Genomic DNA, 25,526 nt, shown 5'->3' with positions numbered 1-25,526 from the left:
CCACCTCATTTTTCAAAATCTGACAGATGTTTATTCAGATAATAGACACAGAGTTCTCTTCCTGCAGAGCTCCCAGGTGAGTGTTCCTGCCTGTCCACTTACTACTATTACCTTGTGTAGAAACAGGAGAGGTACAAGTTAGCAAAACCTGTTAAAGGGAAAAAACTTCCAGTCTTCTCCCTAGTGAGTACTTCCTCGGTATAGTCAGCAATGAGCACACACTATTAGGAATAAAGGAAAAACAGCTATAAGAGTTGAATGCTCACTGTGCTCTTTTCCTCCTTCCATTTCAGAGTTCCTGGCCCTCAGGATGGTGAGTGAGGAGCAGAAGTGCACTGGGTGGCTGGAGGTTTTCTACAACAACACCTGGGGCAGTGTCTGCCACAGCCCCATGGAAGCCATGACCTTGTCCTTGATCTGTATACAGCTTGGCTGTGGGGACAGTGGGACTTTGAACTTCTTTGTTCCTCCAAGGGAAGGTTCTAGACCCCGCTGGGTAGATGGAATCCGCTGTCGGAGAATGGATGCCTCTCTCTGGCAGTGTCCTTCAGACCCGTGGAAACAAAGATCTTGCTCTTCAAAGGAGGAAGCTCATATCACATGTGCAGGTGACCTACTGTCTAGTTCTATGTCTCTGTCATATTCTTGTAGGTTGTTAGAAAATTTTCATATCTTCATATAGAATGGATTAGTAGAAGTGAGTCTGCAAAATAAATACTGGATTGAGATTCCTTGATTTATCTCTTCCAATTGTGTTTCAAAGGTAGATACAAGGAAACTTGTGATGATAGCAATTTACATGAAAAGTACAAGTGGACCTGAACTGAGCATACAGGAACATGAACTTATACTCTGATAAACTTTCTAAGCACTTGGCCAGTGCAATGTTAGTTTAAAGTAATTAACCTATATTTCCTTCATGAGAGGGTGAATGATTGGACCTCAGTTATACATATTGCTTCCTATGTGCTGTCACTGTGTTTTCTCACACACACACACACACACACACACACACAGGTAATGTAGCTTAATCCTCACAATCAACTGTTGGTAGGTATTATGGTATTATGGTGATCATTAATTTTGGATGAGGAAACTAAGGTTTGGAGTAAGCACCTTCAAGTGAGTGAGAGGCAACTTGCGGAACCCAATACTAGTGGGCTTTTTACTATGAAATCCATCTACAACAGTCAGACAACCTCTCAGTTCCATTTGATGATGGTAAGTAATCCAGTGACTTATAAGTAGAAACTTAATTCCAGGAAGGAGGACAGAGACAAGAAGGAAATATTAACCCTACCTTCAAGGAGTGTACAGTCCAATGAGACAACACACACCAGGCATAAATTTGAGTGTCACAGAGAAGTGGGAGGTGCTGAGGAAATGTGTCCTTTGAGAGAAAGAGAAACCATATATAGTTTGAGACCTAAAGGAGGAGTAGGGTTCCAATGAAGGAAGTAATTAGAGCATTAATTTGGTTAGTGTAAAAAATGAGGTGGGAGCAGCATGGTGACCTTGAAGTACTGATAAAATCCCATCATGAGCAGAGCGGGAGGGTGGGAGAGAGATTCACGATTACCTGGATGGGTAAGAAGACCTCAAGGCCTCTCCAAGGCATAGCCCCAATAACAATCCTACTGAAAAGCTGTGTGTTCATCTTCTCCTCTACACACATGGGGAATTGCTGAGATGAGGGACCTGGACTTCCCTTATTTTCTTCTTGACTTCATCTCCTCACAGTCCCAGTCGTCTTGGTTGATCCTACCTCTTCTGAGCCTTTATCCATGTCCTAATGCAAACTAACATGCCCACTTCATTTCTCTCCCAGGAAACATTCCATGGAGTATATTGGAAACTGGAGTCTATCATCTTCTAATTTCTTAAGATCTGTAATGTCACCTTTAATTTCATGTACTGACAAAAACCTGGCTGTCTCTTGAAAACAATGATTTCCTTATCATTTGGAGACTCTGTGTTTCCCTTTCAAGATGGTTTTTCTTCCAGGCCAAATATTGCAATAAGCTTATGATTATCCATCTTACTGTAGAATATAAATATTCCTGTTTTCCCTTGTCATTTTCAAAAATTTATTTTTGTTTTTTTATCCATGTCCAGCTATTTGAAGTTTTCCCCATAAGGTGGCAACAGCCAACACTTCTGTTGGTGTCACTTTTTAGCCTAGTCACTCCCCCTCATTCAGGAAGGCTGCAGGACCAGGCTCACCAGGCTCCTCTGTCTCCTGTTCCTGGTGCTGCCGGCATCCTTGAACATAACTGAGACAACATCCTGGCCTCTCCAGTCCTGACTTTCTCCCTTTGAAGCATTCCCTTCACACCCCATCTCTGTGTGTGGCCACACTGTTGACCATCACTAACTGTCAAACTTGAGATCTTGATTGCATTGTTCTCTTCTCTGACTGTTGCCTCTTCTTCTCCTTATGATACATATTTTTTTGGTTTTTTGTTTGTTTGTTTGTTTTGAGTACTGGTGATGGAACTCAGGGACACTCGACCACTGAGTCACATCCCCAGCCCTATTTTGTATTTTATTTAGAGACAGGGTCTCACTGAGTTGATTAGCTCTCACTTTTGCTGAGACTGGCTTTGAACTGGTGTTCCTCCTGCCTCGGCCTCCCAGCCACCAAGCAAGCTATGTTGCATAGTCTTTATACTTCTTTTCCAGATATTTCATCCTTATGCACATTCCAAATGTTTTACTTTATCACTTTTTCAGTTTTCCACTCTCCTCATGATTGCACATGTTCTTCTTACCCTGATTAGACAACATGATCCCTCATTATAATTCTCCCCTTTCATCTACACTCAACTCCCTGGTCTCATCTTCATCTGTCAAAGACAAGAATGGTTGAGTCAACTATGCAACTCTTCTACACTACCCAACTCTTCCCTGACTCTGCTAGACTAGGCAAGGACTGCTGAATCGTGGACAGGTACCAAATCCTGTTATAGTGTAAAATTATCCTGCTTGTGTCTTTGAATTTGTGATCCAGTCTCTGATAGACCCTCCACACTGGCCCCATAGTCTAGTGTTCTTCTCTCACATGTGCTCTTGCCATCTCCATAATATGTCCCCTTTACAAATTCCCTGATCTCCGTGCACTCATATTTTAACCCCACCATACAGTTAAATGATGATCTTGCCTCAAATATCCCTAGAAAATAGAAATCTTCAGCAGTCTACTTTGTTTTTTCATCATGTAATCACTATACTTTATTGGTTGTTCTTATTCTGTCTTACAAGTTTGCGATTTCTGTGTTCAACTTACAAATTTTAGACACATTCTTGGTTGACCTCAGACTCTCTACTCTTCCTTACCAATCCAGCTTCCCCAGACGTGTATTCTAAATATGTTGGATGGAATATTCTGTAGAAATCTTTTAAGTCCACTTGATTTATTATGTTAGTGTAACTATGATGTTTTCTTGTTGGTTGATATTTCCTCTGAAAGTCAAATCTATTAGTGAGATGGGATATTAAGATACCATTAGTGTTGTATTGAAGTTTGTTTTCTCATTATATCCTCTAAGTGTTTCTTTGAATAAAATTCTGTGTTCTTTTCTTTGGTGCATTTTTTTTGAATATTATATCTTCTTTATGGTTTATTCCATTTAACCATATTTAGTGACCTTCTTTGTCTCTTCTGACTGATTCTGAAGTGTATTCTTCATATGTAAATACAGCTACTTCTGCTTGCTGTCAGGTTCCATTTGCTTGCAATATCATTTTCAATCATTGTATTCTCAGTCTCTATATGTCTTTGCCTATGTGGTAAGTTTCTTGCAGGCAGAAAATTGTTGGCACTTGATATTTAATGCAGTTAGTCAGTTTGCATCTTTTCATTGGAGAATCATACCATGTACACTCTGAGTTATTATTGAAAGATTTGTAGTAGTTCCTGTCATTTTGTTGTTTATATTCTGGACAGTTTGAATAATCTATGGTCATGTCTTTCTTCCTTATTCATCTTGGGGTTATGATGATTTACTGAGTTGATAAAGTTTGATTTTTTCCTCTCTCTCACTTGCTTATCTGCCCTTCTAGTGAGATTTATTCTTTCCTATGCTCTCATGGCTAGGTTGTCTTTCCTCCTACTTTGTGTGTGGGATTATCTTCTACAATGCAGGTTCAATGGTACAAAATTCCTTTAACTGATTCTTATCTTTAAAGGACTTATTTTCCTTTGAGTCTGAAGGACAACTTCTCTGAACATGGTCATGTAGGTGGCAGCTGTTTTCTTTCAAGATTGTATGTACATCACTCCTACCCTCCTGGTCTTTGATGATTCTGCTTAGAAATCTGTTATGTGAGGGTCTTCTTAGCAAACAACCTTCTCTTGATGATGATATGCCTTGGAATGTAGGTGTCCTGTAGTGTTGAGATTAATTCCAAGTGGACATTGTAGGTTGTTTCTCTGTGACTTCTTTGGCTGGTAATAATGGGTTTTCAAACACCAGGTGTTGTGTCAGAGCACATGACATCGTTCTGCTGTTCTCATTCAAATGGGGTCCTTCTGGTAGTTCAGGCATATTGATATAGGCAGCACAGTATGTAGGGCATTCTCCCTGTGGTTATTTTTCCAGTATTGTTTTTAGTGTTTGATCTGAAGGGATATGGTGGCAACCTATGCTGAGGTCCTTCGGGGCACTTTTTCCACATTTTAATTATTTCTCTCTGGTGTTCTTAAGCTAGAGATTGTCCAGGAGCAGGAGTTATGTCTACTTGTAGCTGGCTTGTCAGCTGTGAATTTCTTCCTTCCCTATTTATTAAGTTGAAATATCCACCAACACTTCAGCAGAAATGGGTGATGGCTTCAGTAAGGGGCAACTTCTGTGGATTGACTGGAGTTATAGCTTAGTGGCAAAGTGCACATCCATGTTCAAGGTTCTTTGTTTGGCCACTAGCATAACTCAGAAAGAAGAAAACAGTAGCAGTCTCTACAAGGTGGTGCACACCTATAATGCCAGCAGCACAGAATACTGAAGCAAGACCAAGGCGAGTTCAAAGCCAGCCTCAGGAACTCAGTAAGGCCCTATCTCTAAATAAAATACAAAAATAGTGTTTGCGATGTGGCTCAGTGGTTAATTCCCCTGGGTTCAATTCCCAGTACCAAATAAATAATTAAATAAAAAAACCAGCTATAGAAATACAGTAATAACCACTTAAACTCAGCAATAGCAACAACTAAAACAGCAGTGACAATAGATAAAGGGAAGAACAAATATAGAATGAACAGGAAAGTCAAAAATTAGTAAAAGGAAAATTAATTCCATAAACAAGATTGAAGATGAAAAATAAAAGGGAAGGAAGAGGGGGAATAAAAAAAGAGGAAGGAAAAAAAATTTTTTAACAAAGGGGAAAATTACCCAGATATGGTGGCACTCACCTGTAATTCTAGGGGCTCTGGATGCTGAGGCAGGAGGATTACAAGTTTGATACCAGCCTCAGCAACATAGTGAGGCCCTGAGCATCTAAGTTAAACCCTGTCTCAAAAAAATAAATAAATAAAATAAAAATCCAGTGGGATGTGGCTCAGAGATAAAGTGTTTCTGGGTTCAATCACCATTCAAGAGAGAGAGAGAGAGAGAGAGAGAGAGAGGAGATAGAAGAGAGAAAATCCATTTTAAGAGTTAAAAAACAAATTAATTAAATAATAGTAAGAAAAATATAATAAAGGAAAAAGAAAAAGTTGTGTCAAAAACTCCTCCAGCCAAAGTATTTGCATTGGAGAACCCTTTCCAGGTCATCTAACATTTGAATCCACCAGATTTGGGAGTTAGTAGGTTGCAAAAGAAACCAGTTGCAGTTCCTTTCTTCCCACCAAACATGTTAGGATTGGGGGCAATATGTTGACTATACTGTGCTCCTCATTTTCTGTCAAGGAGATTAAGGGAATGTTGAGAAACAGGTCATAATATCCCTCAGGGGTTTTGTCTGGAAACCTGGAGGCATGTCAAAAGTTAAGTAAGCCCTTCCTTCAGTGGTTTGCAGACCCAACAGTGGGCACACACTTGCTCTAGAGGCCTCTAGGAGTTGCCCATAGGGGTGTGCCAAGTGTCCTCACCATGATGAATTCCTGAAAAACCGGTGGAAAATGGTGTAAGCAATCAAATCTCCAATTTCCTACCTGGAGAGGTGACATGGAATGCCATGGATTGTCAGACGTTGTCTGAGCTCTCAGACATTGTCCCTATGTGCAAACATGTGCAACTGGAATTGCTCTCCTTCACAGAGGGTGGAACCACTTACCAATGAGACCTCCATCACTCCCTTTCAATTCAATGCACTCAGCATGTTTGTGTCAGGCACTCTTCCTATCTGAGACTGTAGAACACTAACTTCCACTCAATTACTGTGGCAGGGTGCCCAGGGACCTAAAATTGTGATTACTCCATTGTCTAAACCCAAGATCAGGTTAGTCCCTAACAACGGCCACTTCTTAAGATAGCTCCGGGTTATAGTACCCTGAGAGCTTGCCGAGTAATGTAAATAGTATGGTACTCTAGAGCCTGCTTGTGTACAAGAGTACCCCTCTCAGAACAGTTCCCCATATTTGATCTACAGCTTCTAGTTTGTTTCTCCCACAGGTAAGATTGCTGGTCTGCTGACACCATTCAGGCAGTCTGCACTCTCCAGCTTCCTTATGCTTGCAGCTGGAGTTGAAGTTTTAAATTACCTTATGCTTGCAGCTGGAATTGAAGTTTTAAATTACCTTATGCTTGCAGCAGGAATTGAAGTTTTAAATTACCTTATGCTTGCAGCTGGAGTTGAAGTTTTAAATTACTTGGTACTTTTCTCTGGGCTACCTTTCAGCTTCTCCATGTTGTTGCATTCCTCACAACTTCTTTATAATTCCTCTCTTTCCCTTCTCAAAATACTATTGTCCCTTTGTTCCCTAACCTTTTTCACTCACAGTCACAACCAAGGTACTTCTTTTCTTCTATTTATCTCTTTACCAAAATGTCTGATTTTTGAATAATAACAACTCCTGAAAAGAAGCCCAAGTGTAGATTTAATGCGGTTGGAAGGGAAAAAAAGTAACATTCTATGATTCCTACTGGAGTGAGCAATGTTAATATCTGACATCACCTTTTTAAAGTGGTTGTTCAATCTACCTAAAGCGGGTCAAGTTTTGACATGATATAACCCATCTAAACTCTGAAACCTAGAGTCATTAGTGAAATGTTTTGAGGCAAACCATGGTTCATTCATTTTTCAGCCTTAATGACCGTATGGTTGTGATTTCTCCTGGATTCATGGCTATCACCATAGGCTTCTGATGGTCTCATCCCAGTTCCTTAGTCTTTCCCCTGTGCACTGACCCTTCCTAATCTCAGGCCATTGGCACTCAAGTGTGTGTGTGCTTTATACAAAATCAATACAAATGCTGGTCCATTACATTTAGACTTTTAGAAATTATTCAGAAAAAGACACTTTTAACTACTCAAGGTAGAAAACCTGAACTTTCTAGAATTGTGTTGTCACCTCCCATGCAGAACTCTACCAAAAACTGGATCAACTCTGGTAGTAACTACATAATATTTCCTACCTCACATCACTAACTAGATTATGTTGAGTTCAATTCCATTTTATGGTTTTTTGACATGCAATTATTTTTCCTACATGTTTTGGTAGGAATAGAGACTGAGTTACTGCCCTAGTTTAGTGACTCCACATCTTACCCAAAAAGTTCTGCACTCTGAAAGTGGATGCTTAACTGGGGGGAAGGAGTACCATGGGATAAGAAAACTCACTCTAAATATAACCATTGACATGATTCTTTCTCTTCAGAGACCCCACAGCTCCGTCTAGTGGATGGGGGCAGTCGCTGTGCAGGCAGAGTGGAGATCTTTTACCAGCATTCCTGGGGAACTGTCTGTCATGACAGGTGGGACCTGAGGGAGGCCCACGTGGTGTGCAGACAGCTGGGCTGTGGAGTGGCCCTTAATGCCACATGCTGTGCACAGTTTGGAGAGGGATCAGGACCCATCTGGCTGGATGAGCTGCAATGCACAGGAGAAGAGGACCAACTGTGGAAGTGCCCTTCTCTGGGCTGGGGACGGTACAACTGTGGGCACTTCTTGGACGCAGGTGTCATCTGCTCAGGTATGCTCTGTGACTTGTCCACTACCTAAGAGAATGGAAAGGACCAAAAGTGTATCTCTGATCCTGGGGAAATAAGAGACAGATGAACCACAGAGGAATAAGAGATTCCCATGGACCCTGGATGCTTGAAATAGCAGTGGATGATGGACTTTATTTAATTCTTTCTCCTAATACTGAAATGATGTCCTATCCCTTTTATGCATTCATACTTGCAAGATAGGGACTTTTTTTTGTAGAATCATTCTAGTTAAAATCATCTTCATAATTTTGTCTCTGTAATTTACTATTTATAGGATTACCTATAAATTACCACACATTTACTCCTTTCAAAAGACAGACATAAATCAGGCTTGTCTTTTTCAGTTAACTGAGAATTTATATATGAATAACCAGAGATAGTTTTTCACTGGGTTAGTAGCTGTATGGGTATAGGGATGGAATTAAACACATCACAGGGGAATTTCAGGATTACCACAAACTTGCAAATCTCCTTTCTATAAACTGACATCAGAATTCTCAGCTCATTAGCAGGAACCCAAGAGAACTGTGAGTGAAATGCCCTGAGTCACACATTTTCCTTCCATCATTACTACAACAGATTCTCTACATTTCTTTTTCAAAGCAACATCTGTATAAACTAATGCTAGGGAGATGAATTTAGCCCTGTGCTGGCAAATCAATTTTGGAAGCCATAAAATATTAATGCATATTTATTATGGTAAGAGATTATGTAGTTTAAGACTCAGATCAAGGTGGTTAATCAGTTATCCCTCACAAATACACCACATTAACAGTTATTCACACACTAAGCTGGCCTGTTAAGAGACAATGAACCTGTGAGTGCCTGCTTGTACTGTGATAAAGAAAAGACACATTGAAGGAGGAAGGAAGATAAGAGTTGCCTTTCCCAACCTCAAGCATGAAGAGCCCATGCTTCAAGCCCAGCATGAAGAGAGATGCATCCTTCTTGGACAAGGAAAAGTGAATTAAGCCCAGAATTTAGACCTGAAACTCAGGACAAGGTGTGCCACAGGGAAACCTGTGCTTGGCAGAGCTCAACAACTCCGCCCCTATGCCAGTAACCTCAGACTGACACCATGGAACTGTGTTTAGTTGGGCAGCAAAGAGACTTTCTGTACCACCAATCCTCCAATCTCTAGCAGAAGATGGGAAACCAAGACTCTCTAAGGATCAGGGGCACAGAACGGGCACAGGACTTTGTCTTACAGCTCAGTGCCAGGTCTACCATGATCATGCACAGCACTGAGTAGGGATTAGAGGCTTCAAATGTAGAACAGAGATAATAGAGCAAGACCTGTGTGCTGATGGGACAGACTCAAGAGGAGCCTGCATCACCTGTGGCTGGTTGCAGGAGCCTTGGGCCTTGAGTCCACCTCAGCAGTAGGCAGCTCAGAGCCTTGAGGGGCTTGGTCCCTCCTCAGTTCTGTGTTGCCTTGGCAGACTGTGTCTTCAGGGTGTGATATAGCACTGCAGCATTTGTGGCCACAGGACTACCCACCTCATTCCTCCTTGAAGCCAGGCAGCACAATATGGAGACAGCTAAGTCTCTGCTTGAGGGTGAAAAGTTAGTTGGCTAGTTGTGACTGGAAGCCTCGGTTCTTATCTCTACATATTATAATACAACTCTCAAAGATGAAAGATATAGACTTTCAGGCATCAACAGAAAAAAAAAAAAAAAAAAGAAATAATACATAAGGATGTCCCAATTCACCTAATAGCAGACTTCTTAATGGTCAACATATAGGCCAGAAAGAGTGCTTTGAGATTTTCACAAAAGTGAAGAAAAACCTGGCATCAAGAATACTGAACCCAGCAAATCTATCCTTTAGAAATAAAGAAGGTACAAAGACATTATTAGTCATCCATATGGTACAGCAATCCCAATGCTGAGCATATGTTCCATGGAAGTGAAATCTGTATGTTGAAGAGACATCTGTACTCCCATGTTTATGGCAGTTCTACTCATAGTAGCTGAGGAATGTAAGTAATCTAAATGCCCATTGGATGATAAATGAATAAATAAATGAAATACATTTATACAATGGAATACTATTTAACCATAAAAATGAATGAAATCCTTTCATTTAACATAACATGTATGGGTCAGGATACCATTAGATTAAGTGAAATAAGTCAGGCAAAGAAAGACAAGTATCTTATAATCTTACTGTATTTAAATTATGGAGGTGTTGACCTCATAGATGTTGGGAATAGAACTGTGATTACCATAGACTGGAGAGTGTAGGGGATGAGAATGCAAGACAACAGATTGATCATGAATGATGGGTTTTATTTAAATAGGAGCTAGAAGTTTTGCTGCACCAAGGTACAGTAAGATGACTATAGAACAATAATGAACAAAATTTCAAAAAGCTGGAAGACAGCATATTGGAAACTTTTATCAAAAAGCAATGAAAAGTGTTTGAGGAGACAAAAAAAATGCAATGTGTACATGCATCAGCACATGAATTTATGCCATTAATACATACACTGTGTTATTAGGTATCAGTTATAATAAATTTAGTTAGATGAAAACAAAGGGAAGTATAAAGGTGACAAGGCATGGAGGAAGAAAAGTGTATTGGCAGGCAAATTTGACAAGAATGGAAGCACAGAGACATATAGAATTTTCTGAAGAAGATAGAGGGATGACACTGGAGGTTTGACAAAGAGCACAGAAGGATTATCTGAGCAGGATTTAGGACCCTAGTGTAGGATGGGCAATCTGTGTACACTTGTGTTAACTCTGTACATCCCTCCTGCACAAAGGTGGGAAATTATTTGCAAGAGTCACTCAAAGTTGAGGTATTGAGAAGGTTAGAATGGGGGAAGAAAAGTTTCCCCAGATCGTACTTTTGTAAGAAACTTGAAACTTACCCAAGGGAGCAATACATCTATGGAGGAAAAAGATCAGACAGGATATATGACTGTATTTTTTTATTTCCTCAAGTGAGAATGATTCCTTTAAATCAATAGATTTCTGCAGATGCAATTTTTCTTTCTTTTTCCACTCACTGGTTCATAAATGGCTTAAAACTTTTTAGTTTTGTCCCCACTAGATATAAGTTCCATAAAGATGAGAACACTATTTCCTTGAATACGTATACCCAACACCTAAAAACATTTCTGGAACATGGCAATATCTGAAAAGTATTGTGAATAAGAAAACATGGAAGCAGACTCTTCGTGTTGGCTTTATACACCTCTCTCATATATCAGACCTGAGTGGAAAGTTCAGATTGTGTTTCCTTTGAAGACCTCTCTCCTCCACTTTTATTCTTTCCTAATCAGAGGCATTTTTACCCATACTTGGCCTCCAGGGACCACTCTCCTTGTCCCCTGCTGTGCTTTGAAGGAAAGGTCATGCTGCCACCTTTGGTTTTCAAAGGCAACTGGGAAGCCCAAGAGTACCAGGAAAATTTGGTCTTTGAGAAAAATACTGGGATCTATGTGGCCCTCTGGCTAGCCAAATATCACATCTGATGCAGACATTCCCATCTACTCAGGTGACACGGTTCTGTGGCCTAAAGAGAATAGTAGGATTGTAGAGTGATGAACGAGTAGACAGGTAGATACAGAAACAAGACTTAGGGTCAAAGTCCCTGTGAGTTGGCTGGATGCAGATGGAGTCCCAGCTACAGGCAAGGTGGAGGAAGCAACTTAGGATTTAGTGTAAGAAATACAAGTGTGATCTTGATGAAAGTTGTTGAAAATCAACCTGGTAATTCTACCCCTTTTGTTTAGCTGGATAAATTTGAGCCCAAAAGTTCTAATAGTGAGAGGAGTTGAGAAGACACTTCCCCAAGCTGAAAGAGCCCAGGGTAAAATCTACAATGTGGCCAATTGGGGATCTCCCAGGTGCCAGCAAGAGAAGCCACAAAAAGAACACACACTTGGCATTCTCACTTCTTCTTACTCCTATTTTCCCAAGTCCCTTAGGTTACAGAGAAGAATTGTTTTGCTTGGTTGGTGGGGGCCTGGGTGCTTCCTTCTTTTGGACTGTAGCAAGAGTATATCTCTATCTCTTCTGATTTATTACACAAAAAGCAAAGTCTGTTTTCTAATATGCAACATGTAGATGCTGAACTTCAAGATTTTAATGTTACTTTTAATTTTGCTGTATCGGTCCTTTGGAGTTTTCAGGGAAATTGATTTATCATATAAATTCTGTACTCAGTGATCCTTGGGAAAATTTCTGTTCCTCTACTCTTCTTCCTGCTTAAAAATGTCTAGAAAAGTTTCAAGTTTGATTAGGAAGACTGATTTCCTTTAAAAGGACAAGGATCTGGAGAGTAACCTTCAGTATCAGCCCGGTCTTCACCCTGTAAATCCACCCCCATCCTCAAATGAGTAATTTACGAGTTGGATGAGGAGTTCCACGTCAGAAGGGCTCTGTCATGGCCCTCACATGAAGAAATGTTACTCATGATCTTCTGTGAAAATATAGAAGGCACAAGACATAGATAAAAATATTCCAAGTCAACATATAGTTGGCTTTAGTATTTCCAATACCCTCTACCTCACATGACCATCTCTAAGGAATTATTGCATTATTAAAACTCCACATGTCATGAAAATACCAGTCTCATGCAGATATTGAAAGGTCCTTACCATGCCTTATGTAATTTTCAGTAGTGATGATGATTGAAACAATATGCAACCATGGGGGGAAAAACAATGAACACCCATTTTTTCCTTTTTCTTTCCATGTCATTATCATCAGTAACTGCTTAGTTTCTACAGACTAAGACAAGTGTGCCTCCTCCCACAAATCCTACTGCTCCTGGGACAGTTGATCAGACTGAGCAGTGGCTCTGAACTCTGTGTGATATCTCAGAGGAAGAGATTCAGAAATCGGATTTAGAAGAAAAGTCAGTGACAATAGCAGAAAGGAAGTGAGAAATTTTCATCCTGCTGTTTTACATTTAATTCTTTGATCAGTTTCAATAATAATTCATTTTCAATAATTTTATAAGACCATGTTACAGAACATACTGAAAAGTTTAAGTCAATAGGAGAACCCTAGATTTGATCTTATTTATTTTCCAAACTGGTATTTTCTAAAGAACAGGTATCATTTTATCTCCATGTGTTATGACTCATTTTGACATCCACATATTTAAAAAGTATAAAATTTACACTATAGAAGACAAGTTGGGGTCTAATTTTCTTTTTAAAAAACTTATCCCTCAATTTTCTAACACTATATAAACATGTACATTGTATAATAATTTAAAATATCACTAACAAAATATTAAATGCCTGTAGGCACTTGAATAATTTTAATTAACAATTTCACATATATGTATGCATATCTGTGTCTGTATATGTATTCCATTCTAACCCACTCTCAGCCTATTATTTCATAAGAACATAGTTCTTATCAATCTTTATCATATCTCACTTGTAACTTACCCCACATACCAGACTTCTACTTCATAAATTTCCTTGAACTTTTGACATACTTATTTTCTTGTGAAATTTAGAGTCTCATAGGATACAAAATAGAATAAACAACTAGATATTGTCCTGTTGTTTCAAATATGTGCATTTACTAAAGAGATCAGAAAATAAAATATTTAATTTTCATAATGCTATTTAATAAAAACTTTCATAGAAATACTATAGTTATATTTACATAGAGTCCACTAATTTTGCTCATCTTAATTTTATTCAAAGCATCTCTTCCTTTGGGAGCAAGTCCTCATGATCAGCAGTAGTTGCACTTTGTTGTGCTCCTTTACACTATTCCACTTTCCCTGGTTATAGTGGTGGAAAAACAACACACGTAGCATCAGTTAAAATCTTTGCCCTATATTCACCCTCTTGTAAATCTAGCAGCACACCAGGGCCCACAGTCTCAGCTGTGAAAAGTCTTTCTGAAAAGCAAAGACAAAGAGAAAATATCAGGGATTGGAAGAAACATGTGGAGGGAACATCCTGGAAGCATGGAGTCCCCACTCCTCATGCTTTCTTTGAGTTCTGCCAGTCATGTACACCAAATTATTTGAGTTGGTTTATCACTTTTTGTTTTGTTTTTCTTTTACTCAATTTCATATTTGTGAGATTTATCTACACTGTTGTCTGATCATATCATTTTATTTGCATTCCATAAATACATATTCCACCATTTTAAAAAATTCAGTTTACTGTCATTGTTGGGGGCTTGAGTTGAGCATACATAGCTCATACAAGAAGGAAAATGTAGCCTGAAGATGTCAGCCTCAAAGGTGAGACAGACAAATGAAGCTGAATTATTTGTAATGAGCATCCTCACCAAGAGAATTAACATTGAATACTATATTTAATGTTTTATGTCTCAAAAAACCCTCAAGTAGGAGGTTTACTTCATGTTATGCCTCAAAACTCAAAGATAAAGCTTCCAATATGAATGCTGCTTATAGCTCTCAGTGAGAGATACTTGTCAATTCTCCCACGGAACCAAGAAAAACAGCTATTTAGGGTAAATTCTACCATTTTAGACTTCTTTAATTATGTTTAAGCCTTGATACAGTTTATGCCTCATGATTCAAGAAAAAGGGCTATGATGAACAAATAGTTGATAAATATGGGTCCTTATCTAGAGACTTAGATGAACCCAGCACTGAGCTTTTGTGACTGTAGATTATACAGACTAAGTGATAGATTCAATATAGCACTTTAGTTTCATTTGAGAATAAGTTCCATGTAAGAAAGACTGGTATAAGGAAGAATGGACATTTAAATGGTGGTATTACTTAACTCAACCATCTGGTAATGCCGATAAAAAAGGGGAATTTTTTTTCTGCACCTCTTTATAACATTGACGTGTTACCAAAGTAGAATAAATTTTGCAAGTAGAACTAATGAAGATTTCTAAACCACTATAATATAAGAAATGCCTACTTAACTGAAGGACTACATTAACAACAGTAATACTTACCTTCTGTAATCAGGTGATCTGGGTTTAAAGAACAATGTACACTTACATATAACCAAACTTTAACTATTCTATTTATATTTCAATAAATAAAACAGAGTAATTCATCCTTCAAGAATAGCAGGCGAGGATCATCTCTGTGTAGATGGTAGCTAGTGTTGGTTTCTAATTCATATCTTTTTCAAAAACTGTTTCAAGAATTTTGGATGTATGTTATTTCAAAATGCAATGCCTAGAACATACTATGTCTCTATTCAATGTATTTTTAAGAAAAATAAAAGTATTGCCGAGATTGCAACAATACTGCCCTCTGGATACTACTGTCATGGATGTATTACATGACAAATAAGTGATGCTCTGAGTATACGTATCGTATGGATTTTACCTTTGACCCTCTCAGGTTGTAGCTTGGTTAGGCTTCTTTGATCTGTGTAGAGTAAAGATGAAACTTGAACTGCATGATCTATTTCTTCATCTGAAATGCTTCAGATTTTCATCAGTGGAAATTATACAAAAGTTCATTGCAAATGTTTGATATTGCAATAGAATTCAGTGCTAAGGCAAACATACCCTTATGGCATTTTAACCTCAGGGGGCTATAATCAGATATCCCAGTGGATTCTCTCAGAACTTGGATGTAATGTTATTCTATCTAAACTGAGACATTCTAGCTCTTGGGAGCTAGAAATGTACCATAAACAATGGGAAAAAAGGAAATAGTGCCAGTGCAGACAAGCTTGTGTCTCTAATGAAGCCAGAACTATGATCAGTGAGGCACAACTGGTGGCCCTCACTGGTGGTGCTGGTGTTGACCCCTAGTGTGGAGCTAGAACTGAGGGGAAACCTGAGTCCACAGGGAAGGAGACCTGGCTGACCCACAGGCACAGCCTACAGTCAGGCTTTCTGTTCTGGTGACTGATCATTATTGTTCCTGTCCATGGGCAGCAATATTGGTGGCTGATTTTTATGATGACCCTGTAGCTTTCATACTCTTTATAGTCATAACATCCTAAATATTAGTGATTTTAGTTGGAAATACTTGTATTTCCATGTTGATTTTCCAAGTGAGGTACATCATTGTCATCTCTCCTTTTCAATAGTGATATAAATTGGAATAACCTTGTAATAAGACTTTAGGAATCCAAACTTTGTATTAATACATCAGTTTCAGAGAGAAATAGGAGTATTCTAATTATACTGCTTTAAGTAACAATTTTAATGAAGCAGATGAATGCTTTGGAAGTTCATTCCATTTTGATGACTTACTTTGAGAAGAAAAAATACTGAACATGTTATTTTTTCAGAGAAAGGATGCCCTTCTTCAGGACATCAACTTTCTACTACATTACAATTCCATGTTTACAGTCTTCCAACTCTGCTTATTAGTAACTAAATGATCCATCAAAACAAAAAAGCAAATAAGCATGCTCAAATCTCTTGATAACTTCTATCCTACTTCTAAATTCTCTTTCTTCTTTAATGGGAAGGGTAATGTAAAGAATTCAGATTATCTTAGTCATAATAACCTACTTTCCATCTTAGTCTCACACTACTTAGAGGGCTCTTTTCTCATCTCTAAAAGGGAAATTAATGTAAATTGTCATTTTTTATATGTACTGATTGTTTTATTCACTAAAAATGTTAACATAGTTGGAATTATTACCTGTGAAATGAAAGTTTCAAAGTAAAATAGTGAAAAAATTAATCCTACTCACTTTTCTACACTGAGTTCAAATTCAGAAGATAAATATTGAACTTAGTATAAAGGAGGAGACTGACACAGACACACAGACAAACATCAAAACCCATGGATAGATATATTCTAATACATAGAATAATGTGTCCATATAAAAGAAAACACACATTTTTTAAAAAAAATTCTTGGAGTCAGCCAATTAGAACTGACTTTACAAATTCCTCCTCTAAAATTTGTCTCCAGACACTTGTTCATGACATTCCCATTCTGACACCAACTGCTCATTCCATTCTCCGCATCCCGTTCCTAGGAACAGAAAAGATTTCACAGCATTTCCTGTGACATGTAGTTCCCAATTCCAACCCTAGATATTCATTTTATTGGTTATTTTCTTCCCTAGGATTTGTGCGTTTGGATGGAGGAGGTGGACCTTGCTCTGGGCGAGTGGAAGTAAATTCTGGAGATGGATGGTCTCCAGTATCTGATGGGAATTTCACCTTCCCCACAGCCCAGGTCATCTGTGCAGAGCTGGGGTGTGGCAAGGCAGCATCGGTCCTGGGGAGCTTGCCCCTCAAAGAGGCCAGTGAACAGGTCTGGGCTGAAGAGTTCCAGTGTAAGGGATGGGAGCCTGAGCTCTGGTTCTGCCCCAGAAGGGCCTGTCCTGGAGGCAGCTGCCAACACAGTGGGGCTGTGCAAGTTGTCTGCTCAGGTGAGACTTATGGCAGTACTTTAACCTTTCTGCAAACTCTTCTGTGGCAACAAAATGTGAAATCGTGTTTCTCCTTCCAGAGTACACAGAGGTCAGACTCACGAAAAATGGCAGCTCTCAGTGTGAGGGTCAAGTGGAGATGAAGACCTCTGGAGGCTGGAGAACACTCTGTGCCTCCCACTGGAATATGGCCAATGCCAATGTTGTTTGCCGTCAGCTGGGCTGTGGGGTCGCCCTCTCCACCCCAAAAGGAGCATACTTTGTGGAAGGACATGATGAGATCTGGAGAGACCGATTTCACTGCTCGGGGTCTGAGTCCTTCTTGTGGAATTGTCCTGTGACTGCCCTGGGTGTTCCCGCCTGTGCCCATGGAAACACAGCCTCTGTGGTGTGCTCAGGTAAGGGAGGTTAGGGCTGACTGGAACTCGGTTTGCTCCTTGAGTGACATGTCTCTGAGAGCACACAGCGTGGAGGGCTGACTTCCAAAATGAGATATTCTGTGGTGAAATATGATTCTTCTCAATAACCGTACATCTTTCAGGTCCTTTAAGGGTTATTCAGAGGAATGCTTTTTGACTGACAAAGGCTAGAGGTTTATTATTACCTATATAGTTTAACCATAGAGCAAAACAGAGTAAGATAAGGAACACCCAAATATATTCAGCAAAGTTTCCTCAAATCTTAACGTTGTGACACAATATTTGCTTCAGACTTTTTTATTATATATTTTTATTTGTACTTATTAGGCTTACATGATTATTCTACTAACATTTCTATTCCCATTCCCCCTCTAATCTCTTATTCTTTTTCTAATCCAAAATTCTTCTATTCTTCACTACCCTCCCTTATTTTGAGTTAGCATCCACATATCAGAAAATATGTCAGCTTTTGGTTTTGGAGGACTGACTCATTTTTGCTTAGCATAATATTCTCCAGCTACATCCATCTTCTGGAAGATGCCATGATTTCATTTTTCTTTAGGGCTGAGAAGTATTAACTTGTGTATACTGTGTATACATACTGCCTTTTCTTTACACAATCATCTGTTGAAGGGCATCTAAGTTGGTTCCATAGTTTGGCTATTGTGAGTTGAGCTGCTATAAACAATGATGTGGCTGTGTCACTGTAGTATGCTGATTTTAAGTCCTTTGGGTATAAACCAAGGAGTGGGATAACTGGGTTAAAGGGTGGTTCTGTTCCAAGTTTTCTGAGGAATTTCCATACTCCTTTCCATAATGATTGCACATTTTGTATTCCCACCAGCAATGTATGAGTGGACCTTTTTCCCCAAATCTTCATTGACATTTACAGTTGCTTGTATTCCTGATAATTGTATTTCTAATTGGAGTGAGATAAAATGTTAGTTTTGATTTGCATTTCTCAAATTGCTAGAGATGTTGACCATTTTTTCATACATTTGTTGATGGATTATATATCTTCTTTTGTGAAATGTCTGTTCAGTTCCTTAACCCATTTATTGATTGGTTATTTTTTGGGGGGTGTTAATTTTTTGGAGTTCTTTTTATATCCTAGAGATTAATGCTCTATCTGGGGTGCATGTGGTAAGGATTTTCTCTCCCTCTGTAGGCACTCTCTTCACATTATTGATTGTTTCTTTTGCTGAGAAGAAGCTGTTTAGTTTCAATCCATCCATGGATTGATTCTTGACTTAACTTCTTGCACTTTAGGGGTCTTGTTAAGGAAGTCAGATCTTAGGCCAATGTGGTGAAGATTTGGGCAACTTTTTCTTCTGGTAGCTGCAGGATCTCTATTCTAGTGCCTAAGTCTTTGATTCACTTTGAGTTGAGTTTTTCGCAGGGTGAGAGATAAAGGTTTAATTTCAGTATGTTACATATGACTTTCCATTTTTCCCAGCACCATTTGTTGAATAGGCTATCTTTAATCCAGTGAATGTTTTTGGCACCTTGGTCTACTATGAGATAACTGCATTCAAGTGGGATTGTCCATGTGTCTTCTATTCTGTACCATCTGTATATGTGTCTGTTTTGGTGCCAATACCTTTCTGTTTCTAATACTATAGCTCTGTAGTACAGTTTGAGGTCTGTATTGTGATGCCCACTGCTTTACTTTTCTTACTAAGGATTGCTTTGGCTATTCTGGGTCTCCTAATTTTCCAAATGAATTTCATGATTGATTTTTGTCTTCTATGAAGAATGTCATCATGTTACTTGTATTCTTGATAATTGCCATTCTGACTGGAATGAGATGAAATCTTAGAGTAAATTTTTTATATCATAACTTGTTTTTATTAGCAGAGTTTCTTTTTTTAAATTTATTTTCATTGTAAACAAATTGGATACATCTTGTTTCTCTGTTTGTACATGAAGTAGAGGCATACCATTTGTATAATCATACATTTACTTAGGATAATAGTTTTTGATTCATTCTATTATTTTTTTCCTTCCCCCCAACCCTCCCACACCTCTTTTCCCTCTATACAGTTACTACTTCCTCCATTCTTGCCCCACTCCCACCCCCCATTATGTGTCAACATCCACTTATCAGCGAGATCATTCATCCTTTGGTTTTTTTAAGATTGGCTTATCTCACTTAGCATGATATTCTCCAGTTTCATCCATTTTCCTGCAAATGCCATGATTTTATTATTTTTTATGGCTGAGTAGTATTCATATATATATATACCACAGTTTCTTTATCCATGCATCAATTGAATGGCATCTAGGTTGGTTCCACAATCTGGCTATTGTGTTCTTCTTTTTCTAGGGCTTTGAACTGTAGTGTTAGGTTGTTTATTTGTTGATTTTTTCTTCTTTTATTGAATGTGCTCCACGAAATAAATTTTTCTCTAAGTACTGCTTTCATAGTGTCCCAGAGATTTTTATATGATGTATCTTTGTTCTCATTTACCTCTAAGAAGTTTTTAGTTTCCCTCCTGATGTCTTCTGTTATCCATTCATCATACAATAGTGTATTATTTAATCTCCAGGTATTGGAGTAGTTTCTGATTTTTACTCTGTCATTTATTTCTAATTTCAATCCATTATGATCTGATAGAATACAAGGTAGAATCTCTATCTTCTTGTATTTGCTAACATTAGCTTTGTGGCATAATATATGGTCTATTTTAGAGAAGGATCCACGTGCTGCTGAGAAGAAAGTATATTCCCTTTTGTTGGTTGGTATATTCTATATATGTCCGTTAAGTCTAAATTATTGTGTTATTGAGATCTATGGTTTCTTTGTTCAATTTTTTTTGGAAGATCTGTCCAGTGGTGAGAGAGGTGTGTTAAAATCACCTAGTATTATTGGGTTGTGGTCTATTTGATTTCTGGAATTGAGAAGGATTTATTTGATGTATGTGGATGAGCCCCTGTTTGGGGTATAGATATTTATGATTGTTATGTCTTGCTGATTTATGCTTCCCTTAAGCAATATGAAATGTCCTTCTTTATCCCTTCTGACTAATTTTGGCTTGAAGTCCACATTATCTGATATGAGGATGGATACTCCAACTTTTTTGCTGTGTCCATGTGCATGGTATGTTTTTTCCCATCCTTTCACCTTTAGTCTGTGGGTATCTCTTTCTATGAGATGAGTCTCTTGCAGGCAGCAAATTGTTGGTTTGTACTTTTTTATCCAATCTGCCAGTCTATGTCTTTTGATTGATGAGTTCAGGCCATTAACATTCAGGGTTATTATTGAGATATGATTTGTATTCCCGGTCATTTGGCTCATTTTTTTTTTTTTTGACATGTCTTTGTTTCTCCTTTATTTAGTTGTTCCTTTAGGGTAGTGCCTCACTTTGCTGATTTACATTGTTGTTTTTCATCTCTTCCTCATGGAATATTTTGCTGAGAATGTTCTGTAGCACTGGCTTTCTTTTTGTAAATTCTTTTAGCTTCTGTTTATCATGGAAAGATTTTATTTCGTTATCAAATCTGAAGGTAAGTTTTGCTGGGTATAAGATTCTTGGTCAGCATCTGTTTTCTTTCAGGGCTTGGTAAATGTTGTTCCTGGCCCTTCTAACTTTTATGGTCTGGGTGAAAAAAATCTGCCAATAATTGTATTGGTTTCCTCCTGAATATAATTTGATTCTTTCCTCTTGCAGCTTTGAAAATTCTGTCTTTATTTTGTATGTTAGGTATTTTCATTATAATGTGACTTGGTGTGGGTCTATTGTAATTTTGTATGTGTGGAGTCCTATAACCCTTTTGTATTTGATTTTCCATTTCATTATTCAGATTTGGGAAATTTTCTGATATTATTTCATTGAATAGATTGTTCATTCCTTTGGTTTGTTTCTCTGTGCCTTCCTCTATCCCAACTATTCTTAAATTTGGCCTTTTCATGATATCCCATAATTCTTGTAGATTCTGTTCATGATTTCCTACCATATTCTCTGTTTAATCAACTTTGTTTTCAAGGCTAAATATTTTTTTTGGTGTCTGAGGTTCTGTAATCCAGGTGTTCTATCCTATTGGTTATGTTTTCTATGGAGTTCTTAATTTGATTTATTGTTTCCTTCATTTCAAGGATTTCTGTCTGTTTTTTTTTTTTCAGTATCTCTAACTCTTTATTGAAATGATTTTTTGCTTCCTGCATTTGCTATTTTAACTGTTGAGTGGTACGATCATTCAAAGCCTGCATTTGCTCTTTCATCTCATCAGTTGATTCTCTGATCATTTTCATTATGTACATTCTGAACTCCCTTTCTGACATTTCTTCGACCATGCTGTCATTGGATTTTATTGCTATCCCATCTAGGTTTGTTTGGGACATTTTCTTCCCTTATTTTCTTATATTGCTCAGGTATCTACCCCTCTAGTAGTGCAACTCTGAGATATTGCAGATTTCCTTTATTGACTAATATTGTCTCTGTAGATTTCCAATAACTCACCTCTTAGCCTTCAGTAGCCTGAAGTCTTGGAGGAACTTGATAATGCAGTGCTCCACAAGGGAGCTGCCCCTCTAGGGGTGGTGGCCTTCAGATGTGGTATATTCCCTGCCAGTGGGCAGAGGCCCCTCCATTTGTTGACTGATGGACAGAAAAGGGAGACTAGACTGCAGACTGGGACACATCTGATCTGGGCCTCTGTCTTTGGTTCTATTGCTCTGGTGGGAAAGCCTCACCAAATGGGGAAGACTCACCCAGAAGGAAGTTTGCTGGACAGCTCTCCTCCGAGAAGTTCCCTTCAGTCCAGAACTACCACCTGGACTGGGAAGCCCTCTTCTGTGATGTTCCCAGGTATCCTGACCTACCACCTCCTGGGCTGGGGAGCCTGGCTCTGCTAGGGACTCCCTCGCTGAGTGGCCCTCCTCTGCTATGTTCCCTGGGGACCAGAGCTACTGCCTGGGCCTTGGACCCTCACTCTGTGTCAAAGACTCTAGCTGTGCGGCCCTCCTCTGCAATGCTCCCAGTTGACTGGGTTCTCCACTCCAGCAGGGGAGTCTCACTGGGCCACTCTACTGCACAAAGTTCACTGCATTTTGGGACTACTACCCCATCTGGGGAGCCTGAACAGTGGGAGAGACTTACCCGGTGGCTCTGAGTTGGTCCCAAGTCTCTCAAAACCTCCTCTTCTTGACTCCTGGGTCTTGTCAAAGGTCCTCTAGCCTCCTGTAGGTGTCTCAGGAAGGGAGCTGCCCTTCCAATTATGATGGCCACGCCCTGAGGAATAATTCAGAATGCCTGCACCAGCCTTGAAAGAAGCCTCTGGCTAGCTCCTCAATGCAGGCGGGCTGGCTTGTCTGCCGGCTTGCTCCACGATGGCCGCAGACCTCAGTGTGGTGGTCAGGCGGGGTTGCTCAGTGATGGCATCTGTCTTTGGCCTGGTGGTTGGGCAGGTTTGCTGTCCGGCACCTAGCTCCACAAATCAGGCAGGTTGGGTGCCCGCTGGCTAGCTCCAAGATGCAAGTGGCCTGACTCACCTGCCAGCTCGCTCCACAACTGCGACCTACCAGTGATGGCACCTGTCCTTGGTCTCAGAGTAATTTTGATTGGCATTTCTCAAATTGCTCAAGATGTTGAACTTTTTTCATATATTTCTTGACTGATCACATTTCTTCTTCCATGAAGTGCCTGTTCAATTCCTTTGCCCATTTATTAATTGGAAAATGTCTGTTTTCAGTGTTAAATGTTTTGAGTTCTTTATCTATCTTGGAGAATACTATTTGAGGTACAAGAGGCAAAGATTTTCTCCCATTCTGGAGGCTCTCTCTTCCAGCTTTTGATGCTTTCCTTCGCTATGAAAAAGTTTTCTAGTTTGAATTCATCTGATTTTTTGATTCTTGATTTTACTTCTTGCACTTTAGGAGTCTTATGGAAAAATTCAGTTTCTAGGCTGACATGGTAGAGATTTGAGTGTTTTTTCTATTAGGCACAGGGTATCTAGTCCAGTGCCTAAATCCTTGATCCACATTGAGTTGGTTTTGTGCAGGGTGAGAGATAGGGGTTCAATTTCATTTTGCTACATACGGATTTCTAATTTTTCCAGCACCGTTTGTTGAAGAAGCCAACTTTTCTCCAAGTATGTTTTTGGCACCTGTGTCTAGTATGATATAACTCTATGTGTATGTGGATTTGCCTGTTTGTCTTCTATTCTGTACCCTTGGTCTACATGTCTGTTTTGGTGCCAATATATGCTGTTTTTGTTACTATAGTGTAATTTAAGGCCTGGTCTTGTGATGCCTCCTGCTTTACTTTTCTTGCTAAGGATTGCTTTGGCTATTCTGGGTCTTTCATTTTTCCAAATGAATTTCCTGACTGCTTTTTCCATTTCTATGAGGAATGTCAGTGGAATTTAACAGGAATTTCATTGAATATGTATAGTGTTATTGGTCATTTGGTCAGTTTGACAATGTTAATTCTGCCTATCCATGAACATAGGAGATCTTTCCATCTTCTAAAGTCTTCTTCAATTTCTTTCTTTAGTGTTCTGTAGTTTTCATTGTAGAGGTCTTTCACCTCTTTTTTTTAGATTGACTTCCTAATTCTTAGTGCTATTTATGGGGTTGTTTTCTATTTTCTTTTGCAGTGGATTCATCACTGATGTTTAGGAACACAATTGATTTATGGATGTTAATTTTATATTCTGTTACTTTGCTGAATTTATTTATGAGTTCTAGAAGTTTTCTGATGGAATTTTTTCAGTTTTCTAAATATAGTACCATGTCATCAGCAAATAGGAATATTTTGAATTCTTCTTTTCCTATTAATTTCCCTGTAATTTTTCTTCTTTCTAATTGCACTCTCCAGAGTTTCAAGGATAATGTTCAAAAGAGAGGTGAAGAGGTCATCCTTATCTTGTTCCATTTTTTTTCAGAAGGAACACTTCCAATTTTGCTCCATTTAGAATGACATTGCCCTGGGTTTAGCATATATAGCTTTTATAATGTTGACATATGTTGCTACTATACCTAGTTTTTCTAGTGTTTTTAACATGAGGGGATGCTGTGTTTTTCAAATACTTTTTCTGCATCTGATGAGATAATCACATGATTCTTGTCTTTAAGCTTATTGATGTGATGAATTACTTTTATTGATTTTCATATGTTGAATCTACATTGCGTCCCTCAGATGAATCCCACTTGATCATGATGCATGATCTTTTTCGTTTGTTTTTGGATGTGATTTGCCAGAATTTTATTGAGAATTTTTGCATTTATGTTCATTGGGAATATTGGTCTGAACTTTTCCTTCCTTGATGTGTTTTTCTCTGGTTTTGGTATAAGAGTAATAGTAGTTTGATAGAATGAGTTTGAAAGGGTTCCTTCCTTTTCTATTTCATGGAATAATTTGAAGAGTATTGTTCTTAATTCTTCTTTGAAGGTCTTGTAGAACTTGACTGAGAACTCTGAGAACTCAGCGGGTCTGTTTTAGAGAAGGATTCATGTGCTGCTGAGAAGAAAGTGTATTTAGTCATTGATGGATGAAAAATTCTATTTATGTCTATTAATTCGAAAGTATTGATTGCGTTATTTAGTTCTATAGTTTCTTTGCTCAGTTTTTAGAGTATCTATCCTGTGTTGACAGAGGTGTGCTAATGCCACCCAGTATTATTGAGTTCTGGTTTATT

General features: G+C 38.7%; 1 pseudogene; it reads left to right on the top strand.

Annotated features, from left to right (window-relative positions):
• Nucleotides 1-25,526, top strand: part of LOC124982754 (antigen WC1.1-like) — a 176,277-nt pseudogene that overhangs the window by 121,752 nt on the left and 28,999 nt on the right.

Source organism: Sciurus carolinensis, chromosome 4 (assembly GCF_902686445.1).
Source record: "Sciurus carolinensis chromosome 4, mSciCar1.2, whole genome shotgun sequence".
NCBI lineage: Eukaryota > Metazoa > Chordata > Mammalia > Rodentia > Sciuridae > Sciurus > Sciurus carolinensis.
Note: the sequence above shows the minus strand (reverse complement) of the source record. Positions and strands in the feature narration are given on the sequence as shown.